Consider the following 12,607-nt stretch of genomic DNA (forward strand, 5'->3'; position numbering starts at 1 on the left):
AAAATAACTGTTTAATAATAGAGAAAATCATTCGAAGTAACTTTGTGTCTGAAGAATTTTTTACCTTATATGTGGAATTAAAAAACAGTGGTATTAGTTCTGACTTTTATATTAATTAAGTGTTTGACAAAGTTGTCTTATCACAGTATACTATGCACTTGAAAAGTGCTTGTTTATGTGAGTGCTGGCATTAATGAATGTGTTGCTTTCAGGGGTGAGAAGAGGGATAATGAAGAGCTGGCCTCTATATATCTCCTTCCCTGTAATGTCATTTACTATATTGATTTTCCACTCTCTACTCCCCAAATACAATTTTGCAGTGGGCATTTGGGAAACTCTACATATAAGGAAGAGAATTTAATATCCTAACTGAGACAAGAGGTGACTTCATTTTGATTTTCCATTTAGAGTTTATAGCGTAATTAAAGAAAATGCACATATATCTAGAGATAATCATGGATAATAAACACATACAATTACCATTATAAGTGGATATTATAACAGCTGAAGCACAAAAAGAAATGAAAAAGTATTATCAGCATTATGCAAATGCATATTCTCTTCAAGAATTCCAGTTACAGTGAAAGTATTAAAATAATTCAACACATTCGGAGCCCATATGTGTTGTGATCGTTTTTAAAAGTATTCAAAAATTTCTGTGCAGAAAACATTTTTATAAAGATCTTGTTTAAACGAAAGTATTTAGAAGAGTACGGTATAAAATTACATTGCGGAACACAATTATTTTTCTCTTTAGAACACACATAATAAAACATAATTATCTGTATTTTTTTTTTTCCCTAAACATGAGTTTTAGTGGTGTTACTTGATCCTGCATAATAAGGGTACTTTTTTTCTTAACGTAAATGTAGTATAGTAATTCTTTCTAATTCAGAAAGTATAGTTACAGTCTAGGCAGAAAGGATCTGAAGATCACACAGCAAGTGCAGTGAAATATCTCAATGACATCGACTTCTAGAGAGAATTTTGTAAATTCTTATTATCAGTGCATACATGTAACCGATAACTCAAGAGTGAATTCTACAAAATCATTTACAAAAGTCTCCTCTTTTGCCCCAGAAGTCTTTCCTAAGAATAACCCTTACGGATTCTCTCTACTCCTCACCCATTTACTGCTTGGGGAGAGGTATTAGTTACAAGACTGGTGAGTGTTCTAGAGGAAAGTCTGGGCCTGTGTTTCTCAGTCATTCGTGCTCTGTCTCCTTGTTGAGAGCAGTTGCTGTGGTCTGCATTCTACACCACACAGTCAGATTGGGGAGCAAGCTCTTGTCCTTTGGTAAGGTCTGGCCGCTTCCTAGGAAAGCTTACATCAGGTGATAAATACGAACAACCTGATAGGACCAGCCTTAGAGGTACTTTTTCAAACAATAAGTAATAGAGCTGATATTTTTATCTTAATCTGTTTAATCACTGCTTTTGTAATACTATAGATTGTAACAATGAATGGAGCAGTAAATTCCTATGTTATCAAATATAAACGATAAATACACTACATATCAAATGCATTATTATATCCCTATACTCTTACAATAATGGTTTTTTAAACTTGTTTTTACTGTTATTTATTATTAGTTTGTCTTTATCCTAATATCATTTATATTATCAGACTCTGAATATCTTCAAAACATAAGTTAATAGAAATATAAATTTTTGTTCCTAAACTTAGAATCTTAGAGAATGGCTCTCCAAAATGGGGTGTTGATAGCCCTCTTGTGTATTTTTATTTAATTTGTACATTTGGTCACTATTAGGAAACTTGGTCATTTTTTGCCTGCTTTGACACACACAAAACATCTGCTAACAAGTTGTATGTTATTTCTTTACTGATGTTTTTACTTTTGCTATTTTTCCCTGTTAATATTCCATGTGTGTATAGCATTGCTTGAAGATTTAATTTAGTCATTATTATATATACCATTGGAGATTGCTATTGACCTTTCAATATTCATGACCCCATTCTTAGTCACAGAATCCCAGTTTAGCTGAACGCAATGTACCATTTTCCACCTTCCTTTATGTCTTAATGCAACCATACTAAGGCAAGTTGTTTGTAACTTCTGAGATGGCTCATTAATTGCAGTTGACTCAGCAGGTACATATGCCCTTTTTACTTTTTTAATTAATTTTTTATTGGAGTACAGTTGATTTATAATGATGTGTTAGTTTCTGCTGTACAGCAAAGTAAATCATTTATACATATACATATATCTACTCTTTTTTGTATTCTATTCCCATATAGGTCATTACAAAATGTTGAGTAGAGTTGTCGTAGTCAGATATGCCCTATTTTATTTATTTACTTATTTATTTATTTAACATCTTTATTGGAGTATAATTGCTTTACAATGGTGTGTTACTTTCTGCTTTATAACAAAGTGAATCAGTTATACATATACAAGATATGCCCTATTTTAAATCTTTGTATACATTTTGCAGCTGGCCTGGAATGCAGATGTAATGGCTAGAAGCATTAGGTAAGCTTTAAGACAGAAGCCATGTGCTGAAATTAGTGAAAGAGAAGTACTGTCTCAGGTTCCTGATGACAACATGAAGCTTGCATTCTAGCAATAGACCACCAATATGCAAACTTCTTATATGTCAGAGTAAAAAGCAAACCTCCATTTTTTTAAAGCTTCTATATTTGGATCTCCAAATGCTATTTCTAACTGATAAACATGCCCACAAATTAAATAGGTATTAGAAATTTACTCATCACTTTATTTATTTATTTTTATTGATTGAGGCATAGTTGATTTATATTATATGTTTCAGGTATACAACATACTGTTTCACAATTTTTAAAGATTATACTCAATTTATAGTTATTATAAAATATTGGCTATATTCCCTGTGCAATATATCCTTATAGCTTTTTTATTTTATACATAGTTTGCCCCTCTTAAACCCTACTCCTGCATTGCCTTTCACCCCTTCCGTGTCCGCACTGGTAACTACTATTTTGTTCTCTATATCTGTGAGTCTGTTTATTTTTGTTATATTCAGTAGTTTGTTTTATATTTTTATATTCCATATATAAATGAAATCATACAGTATTTGTCTTTCTCTGTCTGAATTATTTCACTAAGCATAATACCCTCCAGGTCCATCCATGTTGTTGCAAAGGGCAAAATTTCATCATTTTTTTTTTATGGCTGAGTAGAATCCCATTGTGTGTGTGTGTGTGTGTATATATATATATATATATATATATATATATATATATATATATATATATATATATACACACACACATATATATACACACACACACACACCACATTTTCTTTTTTTAATTTATTTAATTAATTTATTTTTATACATCAGGTTCCTATTAGTTGGGAGATTGGGATTGACATATATACACTAACATGTATAAAATAGATTACTAATACCACATTTTCTTTATCCATTCATCTGTGATGGACACAAGTTGCTTCAATATCTTTGCTATTGTAGATAATGCTTCTCTGAACATTGGGGCACATGTATCTTTTTGAATTAGTGTTTTTGTTTTCTTCGGATGTTTTCACCAATATAATAATCATAATTTACTGGAATAGTACTTTAGGAGGTTAATCCATGATAAATAGTCTATCCATGGAAACACTTATAAATTGCAAATCATTATAAGATACTGGATTTACATGGTACCTCATTTATATATATATCACTGAATTACTGTGCTGTACACCTGAAACTAACATGAGATTGTAAATCAACTATACTTAAATAAAATAATAGAAACAAAAGCAAAAAAAAAAAAATGAGGTATCATGTAGATCCAATATCTCATAATATATATGTTCTTTTTCAGATTTTTCTCCTTTACGGGTTATTACATGATACCTCTTAATTCTTTTTGTCATGACTATAATTTACATGGACACAAAAACTGTTATAAGAGCTTTGTATGTATAAATGAATTGTGCCTCCTAACACTGTATATAGATGAGAGTAACAATAATTTATATTTTCATTATAAATGTCTGAAATTTTTGGATTACATTTCACAAAACATATCTCTTGAGTTACACTTTTATTATCACCAAAGTTTTAGCTAATTTGATTAGCAAAGCAGCACATGATGCAAATAGCAATCCATTACCTCTGCAAGAAAACTTTTGGAATAGGAAAGCCTATTTACGGTGGTCATTCAGGCCTAGACATCTTTGACTTGATAATCTGTTGCAACACTGTATTACATATATGGAAGTGTATATTTTTGAGGACACACATTTCTAAAATATTGAAAAATTTAGTAATAGTTGTTTCTAAAACTATTCTTTAATATAAAAGGGGATAAGAAGACCTTACTCTAGATGTTAGGTTGAGAACCTCTGCTTTAGTATTTTGAAAATATTGAATGGAAACAAGGTCACCCTATCATGTAGAACTATTTAGGTAGCTGAGTTATACTACATAGATCTAGTCAAAGGGGAAATATCAGGACACATCTATAAGTCATACACCAAGGGAAAAAATCTTTCAAAATGCGTATAAGAAACACCCAAGTCGAAGGAGTCCTTTAAAGTATTATATAACACTTCATACCTGAAAGCTACAACACAACAATATGTATCGATTAAAAGACAGTCACCCATATTGAATTTACCTGCTGATGGAGCGGAATATTGTGCTGTGCTTTGCTCGACAGCAGGACTGAAAGGTATGTCCTCCTCCAGCACACAACAAAAGGAGTAAGAAAGATATTTCCTAAATTTTAAAGGAGAAATAGAGATACTTAAATAGAGGGTGATATTGATGGTGTTAGAAGGTGAGTGTCACCTCTAAAACTGTTCGCTCATTACATTTTGTGACCTTCTTTGGCAATATCACAGTCCTGTAGATGATTATTTTTTATCCATACAGTTTGAGAGTGAGAAGGGGGGATATAGAAGATAGAATAGGAGGGGATCACTGTAGAGACCACAGTGGTGAACAGGCTTGTCGGAATCCTGAGCTTGGCCACATCACAAAACGATACTCAAATTTAAAGTCAGAAAAGAATGAGATATCAAACACACTAAGCTTAGTTTTTGTTGATATTCATCCAGATCAGCATTTAGGGTGCCTAAAGGTCATATTCCAAATAAGTCACAGATCTGAGTGGATTCAGCATCCTTGCCCACTCAGAGTCTTGTCCATCTTTCATGGTCACAGCAACCATGTGCATTAAAGAAGCTACTAGTTCCTAGGAGCCCAGATCCCCAGGCCTGTGATCTTTTTATAGTTTTGAAAGGGATCTGGAGGTAGAATGCAAGAGTATTTTCAACATTCAAGGGTCTGATCTGTTGCTTTATCAGAAGATTCATGCCATATCACATCTAAATTTTTTTCCAAAATTTATTATAAATTTTTACAACCTCTTTGGGGCTATGTAAGTTTATGTAACCTGACCTTGGCTTACGGAAGGCACAAGGTTAAACATCTAATCATCAGAAATTAGCAGAAAGTTTGCTGAAATTTGAGGTGCAGTAACTTTGGGGATTGAACCATAAGTATCCCTTGATGCCCTGATTCCCATCCAGACCCTTGGTGGCTAAAATTTAATCTTAATTCTGCTTGTAATTAAGTATTTGTATTCATCTATCATTCATTTTTGATAAAATGCCTCGAGAGATAAAATGAGGATGTCAAAGAACAATCTCTTATAAAAATGTGTATGGCTTTAATAATAATTATATGTTCTGTTTATTTGACTGCTGCTAAACTCTAAAGTTTATCTGTAGCAAATTTTTATTTTTTATGCAACAAGTTGCCTGTCAGGATTCCTATAATAATTGTCAGCTATCAGTGGGCTGACAATGTTTTCTTCAGTTATAATGCATTTCCAGTTGTTAGTAGTACTAGGACCTTTTAAATAAGAGAAGCATCTGAGGACGATAGCTTTAAGGGAGATGGTCCTTTGACCAAATAAGACAACATGGGACTTACTGTGACATTTAACTACCAATGATATTTGTAAGTAAGACAGAGAAAGACAAATATCATATGATATCACTCATATGTGGAATCTAATTTTTAAAATGATATAAATGAAATTATTTACAAAACAGAAACAGACTCACAGATTTGGAAAACAAACATATGGTTACCAAAGGTGAAATATGGTGGGGGGAAGGGATAAATTAAGAGTTTGAGATTAACATACTACTATATATAAAATAGATAACAAGCAAGAACCTACTGTATAGCACAGGGAACTCTAGTCAATATTCTGTAATAACCTATATGGGAAAAGAATCTAAAAAACGGTGGATATATGCATATGTATAACTGATTCACATTGCTGTACACCTGAAACTAACACAACTTGTAAGTCAACTCTACTCCAATAAAATTTCTTCAAAAATCCAAAAGTATCAGTATATTTGATTTTAAACATAAACAGTATTGACAGTGTGCAATAATAATTACACATTCAGACTTAGGAAATTCCAAGAGTTTGGGGAGCTGTGAGTCAGGAACTGTGAACAAAGACTAAATATATATGAGAAGTATATTTTGGTCTTCTGAATAATCAAATATATACTTTTCTTATAAGTCACAATATCACAGTCTTATAAACCTTTAATGGGCTTTGCTTTTCTCTGAGACGGGAGCCAATGGAGGGTTTTCAGTGAGAGGTGATGTGATTTGACTCGGGCTACTACAGAAGATTCCTTCTGGCTGCTAAATTGAGGACAGTCTGGAAGATGGCAAAGATGGAGGCAGGGCAAGCAAAGAGGCTATTACAGTGGTCGAGGGATTTATGTTACACAGAAATTATTTGTTCTGTGGAAGTTCGAAGTAATGCACCCATGAAATCATCTGAGGTTGGAAGCCATTTTTGGAGATTTCTATACAGCAAAAGAAGGCATGAAAATAAAAGATAAACACCAATGTGGGAACTTTTGACATCAGAGGGCTGAAAACTCCACCCTCAGATCCTGTGAAGCGCCGAATTTTTGAAACTAGAGGCCTGTAGCTTAGTTGCACCTGTGCAGAACGGCCCTGTCTTTGTTGCAAACCTCGGATGTCTCAGCGTTTTGGCTTGCTGTGTTTCTGACAAAGGGAACCTGGCTCAGATAAATCGCCCAGCGAAGAAAAATCCAAGATACCAGTCAGATTTTTACAACAGTTGTCTATGCTGAGTGGCTGACAGGGTCTTGGTGCTTCCGCTGGGTGGCAGGCCTGAGCTTCTGAGGTGGGAGAGCTGAGTTGAGGACACTGGTCCACCAGAGACCTCCTGGCCACACGTAATATCAATTGGTGAGAGATCTCCTAGAGATCACTGCCTCAACGCTAAGACCCAGCTCCACTCAATGACCAGCAAGCTCCAGTGCTGCACACCTCATGCCAAACAACTAGCAAGACAGGAGCACAACCCCACCCATTAGCAGAGAGGCTGCCTAAAATCAAAATAAGTTCACAGACACCCAAAAACACACCACTGGACGTAGTCCTGCCCACCAGAAAGACAAGATTCAACCTCATCCACCAGAACACAGGCACCAGTCCCCTCCACCAGGAAGGGAACACAAGCCACTGAAACAACCTTACCCACTGGGGGCAGACACCAAAAACAATGGGAACTACCAACCTGTGCCTAAAAAAAGGAAAGCCCAAAACATACTAAGTTACGCAAAATGGGAAGACAGAGAAATATGCAGCAGATGAAGGAGCAAGGTAAAAACCCACCAGAACAAACAAATGAAGAGGAAACAGGCAGTCTACCAGAAAAAGAATTCAGAGTAATGATGTCCACATGTCGTGGAGCAACTAAGCCCATGCGCCAGAGCTACTGACCCTGCGCTCTAGAGCCCGCGGACCACAACTACTGAGCCCACGTGCCATAACTACTGAAGCCCATGCACCTAGAGCCTGTGCTCTGCAACAAGAGAAGCCACTGAATAGAGAAGCCCGTGCACAGCAATGAAAACCCAACGCAGCCAAAAATTAATTAATTAATTAACTAATTAATTAAAGTAAATAAAAATTTAAAAATAAAAGAACACTTTTGGAATCTGAATTTCTTTTGGAAGTTTTTACATAACAATAAACATTTTCAGGACTTTATCCATTATCATTCTAAGTAACTTGTTAAACATATTTACCCTGTAAAAGGGTTTCCAAAGAGATGACTGTAACTTTAAATGATGCTCGGTGACATGTGTTCTTTAATAAGCATACAAAACAGAATTATTGTGTGAACCTATGTAAGAAGCAGGAGTCTGCCTATAGAAGTTGTGAATCTAAATAAAGTTGAACCCATTAAGAGTTTGGTGATGAGTGAGTGAAGAATTTGCTTTTGAAATTTGTCATGGGACCCTAGTATGGTATTTGGATCTTTATTTATTTATTTTTATATTCTTTTCCAAATTCTTTTCCCATTTAAGTTATTACAGAGTATTGAGCAGAGTTCCCTGTGCTATACAGTAGGTCCTTGTTGGTTATCTATTTTAAATATAGCAGTGTGTACTTGTCAATCCCAAACTGCCAATCTGTCCTTCCTCCCCACCCTTCCCCCCGGTAACCAAAGTTTGTTCTCTAAGTCTGTGAGTCTATTTCTGTTTTGTAAATAAGTTCATTTGTATCATTTTTTTAGATTCCACATATAAGCGATATCATGTGATATTTGTCTTTCTCTGTCTGACTTACTTCACTTAGTATGATAATCTCCAGGTCCAACCATGTTGCTGCAAAAGGCATTATTTCATTCTTTTTATGGTTAAGAAATATTCCATTGCATATATGTACCGCATCTTCTTTATCCATTCATCCATCAATGGACATTTACGTTGCTTCCATGTCTTAGCTATTATAAACAGCTCTGCAATGAACATTGGGGTGCATGTATCCTTTCAAACCATGTTTTTCTCCAGATATATGCCCAGGAGTGGGGTTGCTGGATCATAAGGTAGCTCTATTTTTAATTTCTTAAGGAATGTCCATACTGTTCTCCATAGTGGCTATACCAATTTACATTCCCACCAACAGTGCAAGAGGGTTCCCTTTTCTCCACATCCTCTCCAGCATTTATTCTTTGTAGATTTTCTGATGATGGCCATTCTGACATATGTGAGGTGGTACCTCATTGTAGTTTTGATTTGCATTTCTCTCATAATTAGTGATGTTGAGCATCTTTCCATGTGCCTCTTGGCCATCTGTATGTCTTCTTTGGAGAAATGTCTATTTAGATCGTCTGCCCATTTTTTGATGGGGTTGTTTGTTTTTTTTAATATTGAACTACATGAACTGTTTATAAATTTTGGAGTTTAATCCCTTGTAGGTTACATCGTTTGGATCTCTTTAATTGAGGGCCAATAAATCTGAAATCCCAAGCAAGCAGAACATTTGGAGTTAAGATCTCTTTCAGGAATAGACTCTCACAGGTAAAACATGACAAGACTAAGATAAGCTTTCATAAAATTCTGATAGGTGACCCAAAGCAAAATGTGTTCTATAAGTATGCTGATCTCTGAGATCTTCTGAACTCATTAGTCCTGAAGTCAAATGGCAAAACAAACTTATTAGATTAAGCTTGTTCTTTGTTCTATGAACTTCATTTTATAAGATCATAAAAATATGATAAGAAAATACAGAAAGAAAGTCAGCAAGTACTATGGCAGGATTTTATAATGGATAAAATGTGATCAAATGATCAAAGTATTCCTTAAAAGCATTCCTCATTTCTAGAAATCAAAGTAAATAGAGATCTGAGAATCTAATGAAAATAATTTAGATTTCAGATTCAACACAAAATGCATTTCATTACTGTGACCAGGGAAGCCCCCAAGGGAATGGTTCAAGGAGCCTCAGGGAAACTCCAAGATCTTGAACCATAATGGGAAGGGTATCTTGGCTGGTTCTTGTGGAACCTACAGATATTGCCTATTGTCTCCCTAACAGACCAACTAACACATGTTGACTAAGCAAAGCTAAGTGAAATAGAAGTATGGCTATAATGGAGAATACCTCTTTGACAAGGTGTTCTTAGATGAGTAGATAATGAGATGATATTTATAGCTATTGAAATCTGGGCTTAAGTGGTTAAGGTGGGCCTTTCAAGGCCAGTAACAGATTAGAAGAAATGAAGTTCATGACATAAGCATTTAGGATGGAGGAACAGTGAGTAGAGAGCCTTGAAATGAGTCTTCATAAATAAACTGCTGTTTAATAAACAGCGCTCTGCCCAGGTGAGCAATCTATTGTCTGAGAGGAGAGTTGTTTGCTCACACAAATTGGTTTGCAGGAATTTCCCAAAGCAAACAATGATGTTATTTATGGATTTACAGCCTTACCTTCCTGAAAAATAATTTTCTGAAATAAATTTTTAAATCATATTGACACAGATGGCCTCAGGTTTCATTTCTGACAGTTAAGCTACGTAAATACAGATAGTCTAAAGTTTCTGTGTACGGTTGATTAATAACATCCAGCAAAGATCATATTACCTTTATTTGCTATGAGCTTCAGCTGAAAGTCGAAAAGAAACTTTAATTTCTGATCTTTAATGAAATCATTGCAGCGGAGACAATTTTCTTAAGCTGGATGTGTGTGTGTGTGCATACTCTGTCAGCATATTCCAAGATATCTTCTCTAAAATTTCAATTTAAAATGAATGGAAGAACTATTAAACTGTTTAAATCCTTTATTACTCAAGTCCTATATTACTTCAATTGATTGTTCTGTATTTTTATGGCAAAGTTTTTGACATGTTGTCATGAATTTAAATGAAAAAGCTGTTCAGCAAGAAAGCAGGAGTATTTATTTTCAAAAAGGATTCACCACCATATGTCATTTACAGAAAAGAATCAATTCTTCAGGGCATAAAAGTATAAATTTCGTTTGTTGGTGTGGAAGTAAGCAAAATGAACATTATTACATATTCTTCACAGGGTTCTCCAAAGCTTCAGGTAAAACTGCTTAGACGGAGAAAAACAAAAACAAATTGCTAGAGGTTCTTAGTTACAAATCGGAAAATAAAAAAGAAAGTGTTGCTTGAATTTTGTACTTCTCTCCAGGGAATTAAAAGCAATATATAATTTTTTTTTTTACAAATATTGATATAGTTCCATGTTGATTCCATATGTGAGCAATTTGCCTTCTGTTAAGCTCACCATTGCATGTTCTTAATTCAGACTGGAGTGCACTTGTCTGCCAGAAATTTTGATTTCTTCATTTGAAGTGAGGTAATAACACATTCTAAAGTAAATATATTTCTCAGAATTACAAAAATGTTGTGCTTTTGACTAATATATGATTGAATAAGATCATATTTGATTGAACCTAAGGAATAATATTTCATATCCAAAGAAAATTAAATAGTAATGGTGTACACACACTCATATCTGATATTTTATATAATATAATATTAAAATATTGTATATAAATATTATATCAATATAATATAATGAAGAAAGTTTAAAAAGTCTCCTGAATAGCAAATTTAGACTTGAATATATGGAAAGAAATATCATATTCTTGGAAAAGACTCATAAATGTATTGGTTCCCCTTAAGTAAAATTTTACCTTTTATGTTATTACAAAATAGTGTTTTCTGGGGCTTATTTTTCTGGAGTTTAGATAAGTTGACTGAAATGGACTTAGAGGAATAAATAAACAGAAGTCTGAGACAAGGTATTCTCAGGACAATGCTCTCTCTGAAGGCTCTGAGGGAAATCATTTCCATGTCTTGTTCTCTTGGTTGGTGTTGCCAGCAAGCCTTGGTGATCCCTGGTTGGTAAATGCATCCCTCTAATCTCTCTGTTTCTATTTTCACATGGCCATCTCCTTGTTTGTCTGCATCTTCATGTGGCTTTCTCCTCTGTATATCTGTGTCTCTTCTCCTTTTGTAAAAACAACAGTCATATTGTATTAGGTCCCATCCTATGATATCATCTTATCCTGATTAGATCTGCAAAGACTCTATTTCCAAAAACTGTCAAATTCATGACAACTGAATGTTAGGACTTCAGTGTATGAATTTTGGGGTGACACAATTCAAACCATACCACCATCTTACTGTTTCACTCACTAATGAATTGATAAATCTTTGACACATAAACTTACTTACATTTGAGTGAGAGTATCTTAAAATTATACTTTATTGTGTAGCTTGTTCCACCCAGATGACCAAATGGAATCACCAGCCTGAACCAATTAAGGTATATTGTTCAAGAGTGGATTTCATTGACCACTGACATCTAAGCACAAGAATACCTTTAATTTTTTCCCTAGAAAAAAAGAAATAGAATATACCGTTACTGCGTTCCTATTTCTCTTTTCCTTGACTTCATGTTTTGTTGTTTCTGTTATTTCTGGTTATTGGTCAAAATTAGTCAAGTCCTACTTCTGATGGTGCATGCCAAATGAATTATTCCCCACTGGTCTATCACTGGATAGCGCCCCCATTACAATGTTGAATAGAAATAATGAGAAGTAGAATAATAGAGTAGTGAGAAATAATTTTTGCCTTATCCTTGATCTTAAGGAGTATTTAACATTTCATGGTCTACAATGTTAATTGTAAGTTTTTACAGATGCCTTTTACCAGATTAAGTTATTTTCTATTCCTACTTTGCTGAGAATTCTTATAAAGATG

At 34.3% G+C, this 12,607-nt stretch overlaps 1 long non-coding RNA gene across 32 annotated transcripts in view; it reads right to left on the reverse strand.

Annotated features, from left to right (window-relative positions):
* The window catches only part of LOC309656873, a 1,296,162-nt gene that overhangs the window by 829,044 nt on the left and 454,511 nt on the right, over nt 1-12,607 (reverse strand). For 3 of the 32 annotated variants that reach the window (XR_014261540.1, XR_014261543.1, XR_014261551.1), the window contains exon 14: nt 12,080-12,239. The exons of 22 other annotated variants lie outside the window; for them this stretch is intronic. This is a non-coding gene — a long non-coding RNA (uncharacterized lncRNA). Of the gene's footprint in view, nt 1-4,633; nt 4,735-5,688; nt 9,333-10,748; nt 11,853-12,079; nt 12,240-12,607 lie in introns of those variants that run through there. 7 more of the 32 variants (XR_014261539.1, XR_014261546.1, XR_014261528.1 and 4 more) reach the window with 6 other exon arrangements.

This window comes from Balaenoptera physalus (genome assembly GCF_965194825.1).
Source record: "Balaenoptera physalus genome assembly, chromosome: 3".
NCBI lineage: Eukaryota > Metazoa > Chordata > Mammalia > Artiodactyla > Balaenopteridae > Balaenoptera > Balaenoptera physalus.